Below are 16,946 nucleotides of genomic sequence, written 5' to 3' on the forward strand. Positions count from 1 at the left end.
ATAGTATCCGTATATATGGATAGCCAGATATTTGTTCTTCATTACTTGTGCCGAAATTACCTCTCTTTCTCTCTTGTATTATATTTGCAGTTATTTTTGTAACCGCTAGTGCAAACCCAATATGTATACTCTCGTTAACCTCCTTACCTTTCCTTTTTTAGACACCAAACATTCGTGTCCGAATATTCAGATATCCGGCTAACTGGTTATTTAAACCGGATATCCTGAATATCTGTTTCTTGAAATCTGGATAACCAGTTTTTGAGACCAGATTCATTCCCTCTGGTTAAACCGGATAGCCGGTTTGACGGATATTTGCAAGCACTAGTTGGTAAGTTTACAGGGTGTCGCTGCTATCGTGCATGAAGCTTTGAAAAAGCTTTACGAATAAGACCAAGGTGCGTGTTGTTCAGAGCCTTGTTAAAATACCGCCAGTAATATTTTTAGTCCCTGGCATCCAATGAGTTAATTACAAAAGTAATCAGCTAGCTTTTTAATTATAATTGTCAAGATGTCAATTAGGGAAGTTGTCAGAGGTATCAAATGAGATGTTTCTAGCAGATGAACATTGTGTGTTTATTTTTTCTGGAGAAGAGAAGCAGCCCACAAATTGTGATAAATACCTTGCGACTACACACCGGCATACACGAGATAGCAGTGTCATCAAAAAGTCTCAGTGGGAAAGCAAGTTGTTGCCAACACTTAAGCCCATTTCAGTGTTTCTTTATGGTATATGTCATATCTGGAGCATTATTTTAAATAAATGCAGGTGTGACATAATGTGCATGTAGAAATTGTGCCTCAACATTCCCACTTTGTGTGATGTGATGCATATTGCACTTCATGCATGAACTTACAAGAACTGCTGGTAGTTAAACAGGGCTGTAGGGAACAGCTTTGCATGCAAGAGAGACTGCTTACATTTCAAAACTACATTTGATGCCTTAGGGCGAACTAAGATTAAAAAAAAAAAAAAAAAGACTGAGGAACTGCTTTAAAAGACTGCTGCGCACCTTGTTTAAGCCTGCTGTGGTTATTACTTACTGGAAAAAGATGTTGAAAATAAGACACAGCGATGGCATTCAAAAGAGGCTTGCACAAGTTGGTTAGCTTCCCTCAGATGTCTCGGCAGCACTGTTTTTTTGCTGGATTGGACAAAGAAAAAGCTCACTGGGAACAACTTTGCAAAAAAAAAAAAAAATTAATGCATATAGCTGTGAGCAACTTGTGTCTGTCTTGTCACTGTAGAGATGATGCTTTGACTATACATCGTAAGTTGAATTAGTGCTATGAAATTAACAACTTAATTTTCAATCCCTGCATGATAAACATAGCTTCTCTAGATTTCAGTCGACTTGCTGCAAGTTTTATTTTAGAAGTTCAGAATCAATTGGTTAATGTGATTGAGGGGGCAGGAAAAACAAAATTGTCATGTTTTGAATTATATGGCCCTCTCATAACAAAGAGTCCCATACAGCATCCACAACTTCCTTGAATGGATATGTTCTGGTTGACGCAGCTAGTTTCTTTATATTGTTGATTGAAATGGATCATATGATGGGGTCTCAATGCATAGAGTTTAATATCGACATTACATTGCAGTTGTTTAGTCTCTGGGAAAGCTATTGTCAGTGGTTCATAGATATTTCTCAAATATGGCATATCTTTCTTGGGAAAGCACAATGAGGTTTTATTCGTTGTTTCTTGTAGTTCTGTTGTGTTGAGCATTATCCTTATAACCTTCCTTTATAGCAAACAAGTGTTTTACATTCATAACTACTATAATAATTTTGTTGTGCAATTTTCAGCGCACAAGTACGTCTCAGCAGTTCTTGAGTACAGTGGAATCTTGATGATACGATCATGGCTAATACGAATTTCTGGATGATACAAACTTTTCTGTGGTCCCGGCCGAGCCCCATTACTTTCCAATGTGCTAGAGAACGGTTGTTACGAATCGATTTTCGACCCGCGTCGGTTGATATGAGTAATCGCCACCCCACTGACGGCCGCGAAAGAGAACAGCGTGCAGTCACGTGCTTTCTCCCTTTCTCTTTTGGTGCGGAGGCGCGGACGCGGCGCCGGACAGCACGGAGGCCGCGACTGGGCGCGAAGAGTTTGAAGTGGTGACACTTTTGTTGCTTTTGTGCTTTTCCTCCTTTTCTGCGTGCCATCAGCCGGACGGAGTGGCCGCTGTGCTTCGGGCCGCGTTCTTTGTGTTTGCGCCATTTTGCCTAGTCGCAGCGAGCTATGTCTACCTAAAGTCCCTATATAAGAAAAGTACCGCCATCCTTTGATAAACGCCGCTTCTCTCTCTCCTGTATCTCCGATTGGACGATGATAGCGCGCTTTTCAATTCTTTATATTTTCTTTTTTTCCGCCTCAGAGCCATGTTGAAAGTCCTCAGCGCAGCCGCAGTAGCCGGCGGTGGCGGTGGCGGCGCGCGCCCGGCCTGAAAGCTTCAACGTAGACTTTCTAGGTGCGCCACCGTCGACTTGGCTTTCGCAAGCAAAAAGTAAAGAAAAAAGCAAACGCATTAGGAGAGGAGGCGGGGGAGGAAAGAGTAGATAGCGGTACTTTTTTTATATAGGGACTTTATGTCTACCGAGATATGATCTCGGCTGATTCGCGCGGCCGTACGCCGAAGCGCAGGAGCCTCCGTTGGCGCGTCTTCCATCGACTGCGTTATCAGTCCCGATGGCACAGGGCGATTGTCTGTTTCGCTGCCGGAGTCACACGGTGCAAGATAGTGCGGCACGTAATCCACGGTGCAAGGTAGCGCGGCACGTTCAGTCGGGTGCTCCTCCGGTTCTCCCGCTAATCGCTGTATTTTTCTTGGCGTAGGAGGCTTGCGCTTCCGTATTCCGAAGGCGTGCTTCGTCCAAAATTTCTTCTCCAATGAGTGACGATCCATCACTAACCTGGGAGCTCTCAGTAATCCGAATTCTGCGTGTCAAGTGAAGACGCCGGCGTGGTTTACGAAGCAGATCACTGCGGTTGCCATCTTGCCCCTGTCACAGCAGCAACCAATGGAGAGACGCCTTTTAGCACGGCAGCCAATCGGAGGCTGCTTTCATCGGAGGGCCTGTGTGACTACCTATCGCAGACCTGCGCTTCTTTTGTGTTTGTGCGTTTGTTACAAGATGGCGACTATGGATGAATTGAGAAGCGGAGCGGCGAAACTTTGAGCTTTCGAACGATACCAAGATGGCGGCGCTCGGTGGCGGGAAATACGAGATATGTCTCCGTGAACTGCGGGGATTTTGCGCGATTTAACGCTGTTTTCTCACCCTGCGCACTGATGAATTAATCTTTTTCGGGCACTTTTAGTGCGTTTTCAGCCAAACCATTTTGATACAGTGTAGATTAGGCGTTGCAGATACCGAAATGCGTGGTTTTCAAAAATCTATTTTTCTCACGATTTTCGCGATCTGATCTCCGCGTCCCCCCTTAAGTTGGCTAGTTTTAATTGCGTTTCGATGATACGAATTTCGGCTAATACGAATATTTTTGGTGACCCTGTGATATTCATATCATCGAGATTCCACTGTATATGTGTTGCTAAATCTAGATGATATTTAGGCAGTAACACTCACAATGGGTGTGTATTTTTGATACACACCCATTTTGATACACACATTCATTTCTTTCTGTTTATGATGTTCTGAAAAAGGTCGTATAGCAGATACTTGAGTTTAAGTGAAACCATGTGCCTTCCATCCATCATTCCTACACATCTTGAAGCATCTCACTGGAGGAGTGTGCAGATACTAGCACTAGGTTTTTCTCTACTATTTTAGTGTGAAGTTTACACCTTCATGGTACAAGATTTGGGCTGCATCATGTCTGGCTATGTATAGATTAACTGACACACTTTTTTGAAGCAAATCCCAGCTGCGACAGCCGCATTTTGATGGGGGATGAAATCCAAAAATGCCCGTGTTCCGTACATTGGGGGCACGTTAAAGGGCCGCTAAGCCACCTCAGATATTTTTTGAACATTGCAAGTAAACAGGCGCATCAAGTTCAGAATACCCTCACGATCAACGATGCCAAACGCTGCAGCGCTACGAAGCCGCGGGCGCGCCACAAAACCAATAAAACAATGCCGTCCTCCTTCCCTCGCCTTTCCGGTAACCCCAGCGGTCGTCATGATGTCAACAGGGGGAATCTGGTGATGTCAACGGCGGAAACAATGTCCATTGGTCGAACAAGAACCTACGACTTCCGGTTTGTCTGCTGGCAGGTACGCGCGTTCCATGCTCGTCCTCGTCGTGTTGCTCGCTTGTCCGCGCTTGCGCATAGGCAATTACAGCCCGCAACGCAAGTGCCAAATCGCTCGTGTTCCAACACAGTCATGCTTAGCGGTTTCATTAGCTGTGCGAACAGAGTGCGACAGTGTTGGCCTTTCCAGACGTGCACGCAACACAGGGTCTATAGCGGCACGCTTCGCATAACACGCGCCGCCACCGCAGCAACAGCGGGTAGCCGAGAAGCGCCGAGTTCACGTCCACGTTACCGGCACGCTAACTCGCTGCACGCCGTTTGGCACTCGCGGGCCGCTGTTCGACAGCGGTATTGCTCGCGAGCGACGAGATTTCCTTGCCGTACGTAGAGAGGATGAGACCGGGACTCATTTGTGCGGCAGCCTCACTGCTGCTGATCGCTCGACGGCGCCGATATTGTCGCTAGGCCTTTTCCGGTTCCCTTCAAAGCTAAAGCAAACGGCGCTTCGAAATGAATTACCAATGCTCACAAGCCGCAATATTTTATTATCGTTGTTATCACTCTTCGCAATAATTGTACACAAAGAAGAAAAATATGCTGATATTAGCGGCGCCGTCGGCTACGATGCGAGCACAGCCGAGTCAATCGTCTCCCGTCGGTAGCCGCTCACTCAGCTGCAGCCGAGGTTTTCGTTGTGGGTGGCAGAGGCGCGCAGCTTCACGGTCGTCGATTGGCCCGTTGATCGTGCAGCGGGCGGGGCGCCGGCCAAACTGTAGTCTACTTTGGACACCTCTCGCGCGGCAGACTGGAGGCTGTATCATCGTCCGCATATGTGCCGCTAGCATGGCTAGCGTGGACGTGCCTTAACCCGAAGTAGGCAGTGTTTTGAGAAGCATGTTGGCGATGACGTATGTCACGTGACATACGTCATCGCCAAATTTGGAGCAGCAATCGGCGAGGAGGAGAGACCAGCCGTAGCGAAGGAAAGAGCGAAACGAGCGAGGGCCGTTTTTCTATCATCAAACGCGTGTAACTCCGCTATTACGGCACCATTTCGAAAAATTCTCTGGGCTACGTGTTCGTTGTCGACTCGTGCACAACTGCAACACCACAACTAAATTTCGACCTCTGGGTGGTTTAGGGGCCCTTTAAGGGGGGACGTGGTAATAAAAATTAGCATTACTTATTTATGAACCAAACTTGATAAAAGTTGGCATGCTTATTTAGTTTCTTCTCCTGACTCTAAAAATGCAGTTAGTTTTTCTGTAGGTTCATTATTTCATTACATAATTAAGAAAACAATGTCTTTTGTTCTTACTACAATAGACAAATAACCGCTGCATAAAAATAGACAAATGACATATGGACCAATAGCAGAAAGCACAAGCTACTCAACATAGGAAGCACTTTTATGATTGGATCAATATTTCTTACTTTATAGTAAACTGAACTCCATTGTTTTCAACATGGCCATGCATTAGTCACACAAACGACAAATTTAAAAAACTTCAAACAAAGAAACTTAAAAAACTGCTTCCTATGTTGGGTGCTCCAAACATCTAGCTTCATGCTGCAAAAAGAATTAATATTCTATCTATGATAGCTACTGATATATCACGGTAAATGTCTTGCTGGGTGTGCAAAATTAGTATTCTGAGAAAATCAAGAAAACAAACAAATGTCACATTTAATTATGAAAAGTCACAAATGTCTGCACGTACACACTCCCAAAACATTAGTAGGCTCCTGGGGCATAGTCAGTTTGGGTATTAGCACCTCTGTGGCGCTTTTTGAATAAGCATTGCACATTTTCTGCCGATGCACGCTTGTTTTCAGATGCAGCTGATCGGCGCCGGTCTTTTTCGTCCATGCGCTGCATACACTTTTGGCCGGGGTTCATCAAGAGTTCTTTCAAAATGCTTGCCGAGGTTCTCCTGCAGCCAGCATTGAATTTCATCACTGCTTCCGCCACAGCAGCCTCAACGCTGAAGAGCGAGGCATGCCGCTCCTTCGGTGCGAGCGCCCATATTAGCGAGTGCAGGCTTTCGTTGTTGTTCTGTGTTTTGCCTCGCTGGCAACGTTCAAGCAGCCTCTTGTCAGAGAGCCGTTGGTAAATTGGCAGTAACGCCTTGCTGACTTGAGTCGGTAAATTGTAGCGGTGCTTCGGCACAGGTTGGCCTTTGGCCTTAGCAGCATTTTGCCGGCACCAGGAATCGGGACCTTCTGGACAAAGGCTATGATTTGAGGTGACATCATTTGATGTTACGTGATAGTAGCTTGCCATCACGGCCTTCTCCATGGCGTCAATGTCACCAGTGTGGGACTTCAGAGCCCATCCATAATAAGAACTCAATTTGTTGACCAAATCTCCAGTCAACCTTCCTCTTCCACCAAGTGGCTCTGAGCCAGGCCCCTTGTGCTTTGACAGGGCATTACGAAGTGCTGTCCCCATCCTTTTATGGACATGGTTGATACAATCCTCTTTGTCAACTTCGATGTAGCCATATACTTTGGCCTCCTTTAGGGCCAAGAAAGTACGGCTGTCACCGTCTGACAGCACAGTTGTGTATCTCAGGCTGTGCTTTTCCAGCGATCTGTTGAATAAAATGAGGCCAGCCTCCACCTCCATTTCACCAGCCTTCTTATCCGTATTTTTCTGGCACTCATGGCTGGCTTTCCATTCTTCGTATGACGGGTCACCAACTTTTGGTCCACGCTGACAACCGGCACAAAAGTTGCTCAGCACAACGTAGTCCAGCACAAGTCCGGTAAAAAGTTCAACGACGGCGCCGACACCGATGTGCGAACTGTGCCCGCGAGTCATCCAAGACCCGTCATACGATACAGCAACGTTGCCCGGGTTGCCGAAGTTTAATTGGCTGTAAAGCTGCCGGACCGACTTCGCGCATTCAGTTGTAAGCGTCTCAGCTGCCCGGGTCGCTGCAGGCGTCAACTTCGTTTTGACGTACCGCTGCCACGTTTTCGTATGCAGCCCGCGGTGCGATATATTCATTGCTGCGAAAATATCGTTAAACGCAGTTTGCCGATTGCCGGTGCTCTGCATCGCGCGCGCAGCCAGAATATTAATGGTAAACGGATTCACCTTCTGAGTCCCATTCACGCGCGGCGAGCTCCACGCTGACGCTTTGTCGCCGCATTTCGAGCATGTGAGCACCAGACTTACTGCAAGGCCGTATTCGCGCTCCTTCCGGCTGATTTTCGCGCTACCGCCGCATGTATTACAATTCATATGCTCCAGCAGTGCGTTCACCGATTCCAGGCACACCACGGTGAAAACAGTATTGTCAAGCGGGTCGGCCGCGACATCGCCAGCGGACAAGATCTCCGACTTACGGCTCACTGCTGCGGTTGACGCGAGCTCTTGTAGTTTCTCGTCGGATCTCCTGTCGATTATCTCCAAATCTGCAGGCGTCAGCATAACGGTGTCACGACGGACGCGGCTGGCGTTTTCGTCGCACCTACTCGTTGTCGCACAATCTAGGCCTAACGCTCGGTCGGCTCCATCGGTTCCGTCGCTTGACGCCGTTATTGGCTCGTCCTCAACGACTGGCGACGCGGTGGGGCGTTTTTTGAAGTTGTCGAGCATGGACTTCTTCCTTTTCTTTCCAAACTTGTGTTTAGAGTCAAACTTTCGAAGCGGAGGAGGCATCGTCGCGGGTAGTCACACAATGATCGTATCGAACATGGCGTCTCGCACTGCGCGTCTCTAGCGGCTAGCAGACAGCTCGGAGTGGGCCCAACCAATCACGGGGCGTTATCTCGTCACGTGCACGCGACAGTAGGGTGCCTCGATGCCCAGCGCCGCCGTCCAGGGTGGAGACAACCCCGCTGGCGCCGCCATATTGTGTCACACGAGCTGAGACTCAGCTACGCTTGCGTTCATAAAGTGTTACTCGCGGCGCGCTTCCAAGTGCTTTGCCATGATGAGAATTTTTTTATCGGTGTCCCATCTTCATATCTTTATAACCAATAGCCGTTAACTCGTCGAAGACGTAAATGTATGGCGCCGGGAACATGCCCCAAGTTGCCTAATTCAATCACATTTAATATGCCGTGTGTATGTTTAAAATACGCACTATTTTTTTATTTATTTTTTTTTGCGCTTCGATGCTTGGTATTTGCGACCCCCTGTGTGTGGAAGTTTTTCTTTTTCGCTGTTGTATTTTGGTTTACACGTCACGCCTCCTTTACCGTAGCCAGCCACTCGCGCACGGCGGTTAGTTTCCCTTGCGTTGCGCGTGCTCTTCGCGTTCGTTGCAATTATTTGACGATATCTACGCGCAATTTTTGTTTTTGTTTTTTTTTGCCCACAAAACTGTGTGCTGACAGGATTAAGCTGGTGTAAAAATAACTGCGATGTGAAAATAAGGTTTAGTTAGTGCTGTAGAGAAAAATGTAACGTAACTTGTCTGTGTCAATCTTGCGTAGTACACACAAGAAATCAAACGATGCACAAAATACATTTACTTATAATGTCTAGTACAATCAATCATGAAAGAGATATGTACATGAAAAATTATATGTACTGTGTGGCGCCTGAAGGTTATGTTGAAAGACGAGATAAAAAAAAAATTAATTCGCAAGGTAGGCTCGACACACAATTCGGGATAGAGAGTTTTTTTTTTTTTTTATTCATTACATGGGGGGGGGGGGGGAGGGTTCAAGTGAGTACATCAACCTTATTACACACAATATAAATCGAAAACAAGAATGCAAACAAGAAAACGCAACCGCGGGTAATATTAATCAAGATATCCAGCCAGAATACATACATCAGCTACCATCGAATACGTCGCATCAGCCAAACACATCGATAGCGAGTACAGAACATTTCATAAATAACCATTAGAACACTGATAACTACATTGAAAAAATAAACAACACTGTATACATATCACGTACAAAAACCGTAAATGAAACTAAGACAGTCAAATACAGATTCGCAATGTTTTTCACTTCGAAAATATAGTCCATGATGATGTAGGGCTGTTGACTTTAACAGACGGCGCCCATCCTGTCGATTTCCCTCGTACTGGTCCTCTTCAAAGTGTTTCTAAGTACAGGTAAAACAACAAAAGTGATTATTGATATGAAAAGTTGCCTTGTAAATACAGAGAAACCATTACAGTGCTTAAAAATAAATTTTAGCAGAAGCAATGCTGTATTACCTCGCTTCACACGTTTCGAAGAAATGCACAGGCTACAACAGACACCATGCCAGAAAGCGCCGAAACATTTTGGTCCCATGATGCCCCTTAACTGTACTACACCTGTGCATACCGTGCACAGGCATTTAAAGACCGTCACAGTACCCACTACGATCGGGAATGAGCACGAATGACCATCGGCTTACGATCACCACGCTACAAATATGTACAAGTCTAAAAAATCAGCTATGTAACGTAACACCCTGAGGTCCGCAAGATATCTCCTGAGAAATCAGAGAAAATCACAATGTTTCGCTTACCACGTACAAGACAGCCGCTCTCCCCAGACGAAGCACTGCGTTCTTTAGTCCCAAATAACCAGTACCGAAAAAAAAAAAGAAACAAGAGACACACACGATGTGTGCTTCCCGTGAAAAAGGAAAATAGGTGGCTTACGTGACGATTCGTAGCTAATGTAAGACTATTTCGCGGCTAAGCATCTTCGTCAGTCCTTAAAATAAGGGTACAGACTGCGCCTATCAAAACGAAAAAAGCCTATGCGACGCGCGCTCGCAAACCATACGCTACTCAGACAGCATCGGTGCAGTGCTTACTTAGTTCGTGAGCGAACGTAGGTACGTGAGCGAGGATCAGAGAATACTTTCTTATTTAAATGAAAAACACGGTGCGGAAGTCTAAACATTCTTGACACTTACCTCGCAAATGCAGGAGTTATCCGTTGCCTTCCAGTGATCGCGCTTTACTTGGGCTTCCCATCTCTTCCGTCGCTCTGGGTCCTGGGGGAAGCGAAAACAACGCAGTCCTTTACGCGTCGATCCGGTGCACTTGGGAACACAACAGCCCGTCATGTCGACACGATGCACTTGATAGCTTGTCAGTCATGCGGCTGAACACTGTCTAGCAAGTAGAAGCGTCCGCGAAGCATCCGCGCGCACTGTGCCTCAAACTCAGCACCGGCACCAAGCAATCGCAACGGCTCGCTGTGACACAATATGGCGTCGCAGCGAGAAAGCGGCGGCGCGGGGGCGGTCAAAGGTTGGCACCACCCTGAACGGCGGCGCTGGCATCGAGGCACCCTACGCGACAGCGAATGAGAGCGCGCGTTTCATCTATTTTTGCCGCCGGTTTTTGTATTGAACCAGCAAGCCTAACGAAGCGGCAGCGCGCGATATTTGAAGCCGAAACCCCGTTCTTTCAAACGAGACCAAGATGGCCGCCCTCAAGGCACTGGCATGCGAGCGCGGCGTCATTGAATGTGTGTCGTTTTAGCGTCGACACACGCGAAAAATCAGGTGCCCTATCTGTTTTTAAATTGATGGTTTGGCTGAAATATGACCTTACGAGATTGGAAACTTGGCAGAGAGGGAGAATAATAGATGTAGATTCCAGAAATGCTATTTTCCAAAATTCGTTTTTTTGATGATTTTTTCGGTCTAAAGACCCGTGTCCCCCCTTAAAAAGGCCCGGTGGTCAAAATTTATCCGGAGCCCCCACTACGGCATGCCTCATAATCAAATTATGGTTCTTGCACGTAAAACCCCAGAATTCAATTCAACTTTAAAGCATTAATGAACCACCAAAGTCTTGTTTGTTTCATACCAAACACGACCATATGGTTTTGTCATAACAGTATGATGTCACAATGACTCGAGGTATGTGTGCACTTGTGGTTAGCCACTGGGATAAAAATAAGAAGTGCTTTAAATCAAACCGAAGGAGGCTACTGTACTTGGAGAATTAAAGGACTCGTGAGAAAACCTGGCATGAGATGTGAGATGCAAGAGATTGAGGGACTCCATGCACCAATACCTACGTGCTAACCTCTAAACCATGCTCATTAACTTGAACCTGCTAAATTCAAACTTCCGGTTTATTCGAACTGACACTGTGGTCCTGTCAAAATTATGTGTATTTCAGTGTGCGAAAACTGCCAGTAATCTGAACACGTAAGCGTTTGTGACGATAAATTCAAACATACCGCACTGCCGACCGTGCTCTCAGCAACACACCAACTACTATGTTGTCAGACCAGGCTGAGAGTTGGGCAGGAACTGTTATGGGAACTGTTAGTTGGGCAGCAACCTGTATATATGTAGCTCCGTGACGTCGCGCTACATAGTTGCATGAACACTAGGAGCGCACTGTACCATCCTCTAAAACATTGGCTGACAGATCCGCAACACCATGACTCAGAGATATGTGACACCACAGTCATGGCATTGAGGGAGTCTGATGAGTAATTGCAGTCGCATTGAAGGGGTTCAGAACTGGATAAATTTACTGAATTCTGCCAATTTTCCTTGCCTATGATGAAACAGGACACTTGCTCATCTGTTAGTGTAAGTTTCTAAACTAGGCCTGTACTCTAGATGTCATTTTAATGAAACGCTACATGAAAATATTGTCACAGTATGTAATGTGGAAAGAAGAGGACATGGTTGGTGCCCTGGGAGACGACGAAGAAGATTCTGGTTTTCGCTTCTCTACGCAGCCATTAAAACCCATCGGTAAATACTAGTACGCTTTTTCCTTCCCATAACATTATTGGTGGACCTGCGGGGTAGTCACTTGCGCAAGACGGAGCTCTGCAGCGGACGTAACCTGGCCGCCATGTCATCCGCCATGTCTTCAACCGCGGCCCCGTCGACGCCACCGACGGTCATCCTATCCCAGCCCCGTGACCCTGGCATGTTTTCTGGAATTGACAATGTTGACGTCGATGACTGGTTGGTAAATTACGAACGGGTCTGCCCCCACAACAGGTGGGATAACACGCTTATGCTGGCCAACATAATATACTACCTTAAAAAAACGGCACGGGTCTGGTTCGAGACACATGAAGAAAAGATTACAAGTTGGGAGCAGTGCAAACAGAAGCTTCGTGATTTGTTCGGAAAGCCCATCAGCCGCAACATGCTGCTCAGAAGGACCTTGGGACCCATGCACAGACGTCCACTGAATCTTACGTGGCATACATCCAGGACATCTTGGCTCTTTGCCGCTAGGTGGATAAAAACATGACAGAGGCAGACAATGCCAGTCACATTTTAAAAGGCATAGCGGACGATGCGTTTAACCTTCTCGTATATAAGAACATCACAACAGTCAATGAGAGCATTAACGAATGTCGTCGTCTTGAAGAAGCGAAAAGCCGCCACATAGTTCAGCAGTTCACGCGTCTACTCAACACCGCTGCTTCATCGACATGTGAAGACCTTTGTCTTCCGCGTGAGCTCACCCCCTCCAAGAACGTCACACATATAGTCCGTCGAGAAATTGAAGCAGTGTCTCCTGCCACAGAAGTCATGCAGTGCTTTGACCGTTCCCAGCCGCTCGTGTCCCTCATTCAATCGGTTGTTCGCCAAGAATTTTCCAATGTGGGTCTGCAATCCATCTGCTTCGCCAACCTTCCTGACTTTGCTTCGTCTACCGCCTCTGCCCCTGTTCACCGGAACCAGTGCGGTCCTTGCCCGAGCTATCGCAACCCGGCCGAATGGCGCACACATGATGGTTGACCCATCTGCTTCTATTGTGGACGTGTGGGCCACATCTCTCGCCACTGCCGAAGTTCCTGGCCGGCCCTCTCTCAACCAAGCTTTCCCGCCTACCGCCGCTCCCCACTGAATCCTCGCCCGCCTATGCCCTCCACCGAGTTCAAAGATGCACCTGACAACGCTCGAGTCACTGCGACTAACCGCTCCCGTTCACCCCAGCTGCGTTGTTCCCCGTCCCCTGCTTACCGTCGCCGCTCTCCGACGGGAAACTGAGCTCCGGGTGGTGACGCTGTTCTAGCACCCCGGACTGAAATTCCTCTGTTGACCCTGTCTACTGATCGGAACCTTCTGGACGTGGATGTGGATGGTTTGCCTGTTACAGCACTCATCGACACTGGAGTGCAAGTTTCCATCATGAGTGCTGGCCTTCGAACGCGCCTGAAGGAAGTCCTTACTCCTGCTCCGACTCGACTGCTACAGGTCGCCAACGGTGCAATTCCGGCTGTGCTCGCAATGCGTGCTGCCCATGTCAGTGTCGCCGGCCGCCGCATGTTCATTTTGTTTAGTGTGCTCGAACGCTGCCCCCACGATGTGATCCTCGGCCTCGACTTTTTGACTGCCCATTCTGCTCTGATTGACTGTTCGGCCGGTGTTGTCCAACTTGACCCACCCCTTTCCATCGACCTGCCAGCTCAAGCCCCAACTCAACTTTGTTCTGCGGATTTTATTCGTCTTCTTCCCCAAGCAGCAACCTGCATCACCGTTTTCGCCTGTCCACCTGTTCCTGACGGAGACTGTCTTCACTCCCGCGTCTTCAGTCCTGCTTTCCCACAATGTCTCCTTCCCACACTCCGTCATTTCAGTTGTGGCCAATCAGACCTGTCTTCCCATCCTAAATTTCGGCCAGTGCCCTCAGGTACTTCCTCGAGGGATGTCGCTTGCCCCGTTGTCACCGTCCCGCGAGTGCCATATTTCAGCTCTATCTGTTGCGACATCTTCAACCAGTGCTCGTTCTGCGCCTTCTGCATCTGCCCCGCCCGACGACATTGCAAAGATGATTGCGCCGGACCTCGACCCCCAATCCGCCGCAGAGCTCCGTGACCTCCTTGAGTCCTACGCCGACATTTTCGACCTGAACGGTCGCGGTCAAACTACGGTTGTGAAGCATCATATAAATACTGGCGATGCGGCACCTGTTCGCCGACGCCCATACCGGGTGTCGCCCTCTGAGCGACAAGTTATCCAGAGCGAAGTTGACAAAATGCTTGCCAAAGGGATTATTGAACACTCTTCCAGCCTGTGGGCTTCCCCTGTTGTTCTCGTCAAAAAGAAGGGCAAGAGCTGGCGATTCTGCGTGGACTATCGTCATCTAAATAATATCACCAAGAAGGATGTCTACCCACTTCCACGGATCGACGATGCTCTGGATTGTCTCCACGCTGCCACTTATTCTTCATCAATAGACCTTCGCTCCAGACATTGGCAAATTGCCGTGGATGAAATGGACCGTGAGAAGACCGCATTCGTTACACCTGACGGCCTCTATCAGTTTAGGGTAATGCCTTTCGGCTTGTGCAATGCCCCGGCGACCTTTGAACGTATGATGGACATGCTCTTGCGTGGATTGAAATGGTCCATCTGCTTGTGTTACTTGGATGACGTCATCGTATTCTCTCCAACTTTTGCGGCCCATCTTGAACGACTTTCATCTGTGCTTTCCGTTTTTCGCGCCGCTGGCCTGCAGCTCAACTCGTCCAAGTGCCACTTCGGTCACCGCCAAATAACCATGCTCGGACATCTCGTCGATTCGTCAGGCATTCGCCCCGATCCCGCTAAAGTTCGTGCAGTGCAGATTTCCCTGTACCGACCTCTGCCAAAGATGTTCGCAGCTTTATCGGTCTTTGTTCTTACTTCCGCCGGTTTGTGCAAAATTTCGCGCATGTTGCTCGTCCCCTGACTGACCTCCTCAAGAAAGATGTTCCTTTCTGCTGGGGCTCTGAACAAGCGACTTCTTTCTCGCGCCTCATCACGCTACTCACCACACCACCTGTTCTCGCCCATTTTGACGCTTCTGCTCCGACAGAAATTCGCACTGACGCCAGTGGATACGGCATCGGCGCAATTTTAGCCCAACGCCAACGTGGGCACAACCGCGTTATCGCCTACGCCAGCCGCCTCCTCTCCCCGTCTGAGCGCAATTATTCGATTACTGAGCGGGAATGTCTCGCCCTCGTTTGGGCTGTGGGCAAGTTCCGACCTTACATATATGGTCGACCATTTACGGTTATAACCGATCACCACGCCCTTTGTTGGCTTTCTTCCCTCAAGGATCCCACCGGACGCCTCGGTCGCTGGGCCCTACGCCTTCAGGAATACACATACACTGTAGTCTACAAGTCGGGTCGTTTACATCAGGACGCCGACTGCCTGTCTCGTCACCCCGTCGATGCACCGAACGATTTAGTGGATGCCGCACCGATCTGCGTCCTCTCGCTTTCCGCCTTGAAAGACATAGGGGCTGAACAGCGACGCGATGAATCGTTACGGCAGCTTATCGAACGCCTGCTCTCTGACCCGTCTGACCCATCCCTTCACATGTTCGTACTACAAAATGACACCCTGTATCGCCGCAACATGCACCCAGACGGGCCCGAGCTGCTAATCGTCATTCCGTCTCATCTTCAGCAGACTGTACTCCAGCAACTGCACGACGTTCCCACTGCTGGACACCTTGGCGTCTCTCGGACCTATGACCGAATTCGGCGACGATTTTTCTGGCCCCGTCTCAACCGCTCCGTCCGTCGCTATGTCGCCGCGTGTGAGTCGTGTCAACGCCGAAAACGACCTGCTGTACATCCCGCTGGTCTGCTGCAGCCTCTGGATATACCGACCGACCCTTTTTTTCGCGTTGGCGTTGATCTTCTCGGACCATTCCCTATATCAAACGACGGAAATAAGTGGATTGCCGTCGCTACGGACTATACCACCCGCTATGCCATTACAAGAGCCCTTCCCACCAGTTGCGCTACAGACGTCGCTGACTTCTTGCTTCACGACGTTATCTTACACCACGGCGCACCTCGTCAACTTCTCACCGATCGCGGGCGATACTTTCTTGCCAAAGTCATCGACGACTTACTTCGATCCTGTGCTACTAAACACAAGCTTACTACAGCCTACCATCCTCAAACTAACGGTCTTACTGAACGCCTGAACCGGACAATAACTGACATGCTCGCGATGTATGTTTCCTCCGATCATCGCGACTGGGACACTGCTTTACCATTTGTCACGTTTGCGTACAATTCCTCGCGCCACGACACAGCTGGTTATTCGCCCTTTACCTTCTATATGCCGTGAACCGACCTTGCCTTTCGAGACTCTTCTTTCGACCACACTCGACTCGCCGACGGAGTACGCTCGTGATGTTATAACCGCAGCGACCCAGGCACCCAGATTGCCCGTCTTCGTCTCTCTGCTTCCCAAACACGTCAGAAGTGCCGTTACGATCAGTGCCACCGCGATGTCGAATACGAACCAGGTGATCTTGTGCTAGTTTGGTCTCCATCTCGACGTGTCGGCCTTTCGGAAAACTCCTTTCGCGATACTACGGCCCTTATCGCATCCTCCGCCAGGTGACGCCTGTCACATATGAAGTGTCTCCTCTGGATGCTACCGTGCCTTCACCTCTATCTGACGTCGTCCACGTCAGCCGCCTCAAACCGTTCCTTTCTGGAACCAGTGAGTCGCACCAGTAAGGTGCTTCTTCTGACGGGGTAATGTCACAGTGCGTAAGTGGAAAGAAGAGACATGGTTGGTGCCCTGGGAGACGACAAAAAGATTCTGGTTTTCGCTTCTCTGCGTAGCCATTAAAACCCATCTGTAAAACCAGTACGTTTCTTCCTTCCCGTAACAATATCAATAGCGATATTTCCAATACAATTGGCAAGAACAGTACAACAAGTTATCGGTGGGAGTGTTTGAAAAGTCCATCTATTTATCTTAAAATAAATTGAGTGGTCGCTTCACTGGATAA

At 48.4% G+C, this 16,946-nt stretch overlaps 1 pseudogene; it reads left to right on the forward strand.

The window, feature by feature from the left end:
* The window catches only part of LOC119440419 (DNA (cytosine-5)-methyltransferase PliMCI-like), a 232,638-nt pseudogene that overhangs the window by 79,507 nt on the left and 136,185 nt on the right, over nucleotides 1–16,946 (forward strand).

This window comes from Dermacentor silvarum, chromosome 2, assembly GCF_013339745.2.
Source record: "Dermacentor silvarum isolate Dsil-2018 chromosome 2, BIME_Dsil_1.4, whole genome shotgun sequence".
Taxonomy (NCBI): domain Eukaryota; kingdom Metazoa; phylum Arthropoda; class Arachnida; order Ixodida; family Ixodidae; genus Dermacentor; species Dermacentor silvarum.